The 2,356-nt window shown below is 46.7% G+C and overlaps 1 protein-coding gene and 1 pseudogene across 2 annotated transcripts in view; one reads left to right on the forward strand and one right to left on the reverse strand.

Moving 5' to 3' along the window:
• Positions 1-2,356, forward strand: part of LOC101344502 (glutathione S-transferase Mu 1-like) — a 34,377-nt gene that overhangs the window by 16,400 nt on the left and 15,621 nt on the right. The gene's annotated exons all lie outside the window — the stretch shown is intronic.
• Positions 1-2,356, reverse strand: part of LOC105756874 (glutathione S-transferase Mu 1-like) — a 5,365-nt pseudogene that overhangs the window by 1,476 nt on the left and 1,533 nt on the right.

Below are 2,356 nucleotides of genomic sequence, written 5' to 3' on the forward strand. Positions count from 1 at the left end.
CTCAGAGATAGAAAACCTAGGACAACGGGGAAGCAGAAAGGGTAGAAGAGTGGAGGGAAGGACACTGTCCCTCCATAGAACACTTCAAGATAAAATCCTTCACAGGGGCACCCACATAAATACTCAAACACCAGCACCTCTACAGACTTGGACTTCAGAACTTGCCTACAATGTGCATTGGATTGGTGCAAAGCTTTCTGGAGGTGAAGAATAAATATTGTCTGTGTCTGTCGTGGACTGAATTATGTCCTCCAAAAAATATGTGTATTAATTTGGTCGGACCATGATTCCCAGTATTGTGTAATTGTCCTCTATTTTGTGATTGTAATTTTATGTTAAATAGGATTATGGTGGGATTGTAACACCCTTACTAAGGTCACATCCCTGATACAGTGTAAAGGGAGTTTCCCTGGGGTGTGGCCTGCACCATCTTTTATCTCTCAAGAGATAAAAAAAGGAAAGGGAAGTGAGCAGAGGGGGGATCTCATACCATCAAGAAAGCAGCGCCGGGAGCAGAGCCTGTCCTTTGGACCCAGGTCCCTGAGCAGAAAAGCTCCTAGTCCAGGTTAAGACTGATGAGAAGACCAACAGAGAGAGAAAGCCTTCCCCTAGAACTGACGCCCTGAATTTGGACTCTTAGCCTACTTTACTGTGAGGAAATAAATTTCTCTTTGTTAAAGCCATCCACTTGTAGTATTTCTGTTACAGCAGCACTAGATGATTAAGACAGTGTCTATGGAACATACTATCAATCCTACCTTGTCTCAGTCCTACTACTGCCCCCTACATACACACTCCTCAAGTTCTGCCTCATCCATACTTTTTCGGGCTATGAAACTCAGGTAGGAAAAGCACCTGAGGTTTCCCTTTCAGCACAGGAAAAGAAGAGCCACTGACTACTGCCCACACAAGCTGACAGGAAGCCCAGCACAACGTGTACTGGCTCTGTGACCTTGAGCAAACTCCTTACCCCCTTTAGCCTCAGCTTCCTCATCTGGAACATGGGGGTGATAATTCTGTCTAACTTGCAGTAATGTTGTGAAGATTAAAATGTTTAGCACAGGTCCTGGCATAAAGCCAACACGCCATAAATGCTAGTTATTGTTACTTTTAACTCCCAAACTAGGAAAGTGTCATGGAGAAGGGAGAAGGAAAAAGGAACATCAAACAGGAAGGGGAATCAGGGGCCTCACCTCAAAGCGGGCCATGAAGTCCTTCAGGTTTGGGAATGCATCCAGGCACTTAGGCTCAAAGATATGGTTCAGGTCCAGGACATGGTAAGCAAGGAAATCTACAAAGGTAATCTGCAGAAAGCCAAGAATGAGTGGATGGGAAGCTCTGTCACCTGGGAGGAATGACAACCCTGTGTCCCTGTCTTTTTCCCCCTTTACCTAGTCCCCTGCAAACCACGGCTGCTTCTCCAGGAACTGTGAGAACAGCCTCATCTTGTCAGGGATCCCCTCCAAATACTGAGGCTTCAGCTTCTCCTGGGACAGAAAACAGCTGTCACCACCCTCAGACCCCACTCTCTGGGCAGAGAGGCAGCTCCCCCACTGCTGGAATGACCCAGCTGGCAATGGGAGAGCTGCCATCCTCCCTAGACTGCCCCTGGGCTAGTGTCCAAGCTTCCATTTAATCCAACCAGCATTTATTAGACCCCTACTATGTATCAACTCCATCTGTCAGAGACATAGGCCCAGAGGAAAACGACTGACTTGAATCTATCACCATTGATCTCCACCAACCCACCTATCAGTGAGACCCAGGAGTGCTATGAGCCTCTGGCTGAGTGCACAACTCAGATGTAAAGAAACAAGAACTGTAAGAGCTCAGGGAGAGAAGTGGAAGTTCTAGCTTGGAGGGTGTCACAAGAATGGAGAGGGCATTTGAGTAGTTTCCTGAAAGATAAGGAGAGTTGGAGATGCTGAAAGGAAGGAGGGAGGGGAGGGCATTCCTGCAGAAACAAAGACTCTCTGGTGACGCTCTGTGGCTAATAATCGGGATATATGAGAATCCTGTCAGTATCAAGAGAAAGATACTGGGAAAAGAAGTTAAACGTGTTGTTTAGGAACTTAATTTCCACACTGGGGAGTGTACACTTTACCCTATAATTAGAGGGAATCAATTCAGTTTTCATTAGATGAGATTTAGGGTTATAAAGGTCACTCTGGCAGTATATAAGGGACCTCTTGGAGGAAATGTAGCTCTAAGGAGTTCAAAGGGCAAACAGGAGCACTGTAGATGGGAATGCAAGAGTCCGGACTCCCATTCCAAACCCTGCCCTGGCCCAGCCCACCAGAAACTCACAAAGTCAGGGCTGTAGTACACCCTGGCTAGCTCCATGCCAATGTCCATA

This window comes from Trichechus manatus, unplaced genomic scaffold (assembly GCF_000243295.1).
Source record: "Trichechus manatus latirostris isolate Lorelei unplaced genomic scaffold, TriManLat1.0 scaffold00204, whole genome shotgun sequence".
Lineage (NCBI taxonomy): Eukaryota > Metazoa > Chordata > Mammalia > Sirenia > Trichechidae > Trichechus > Trichechus manatus.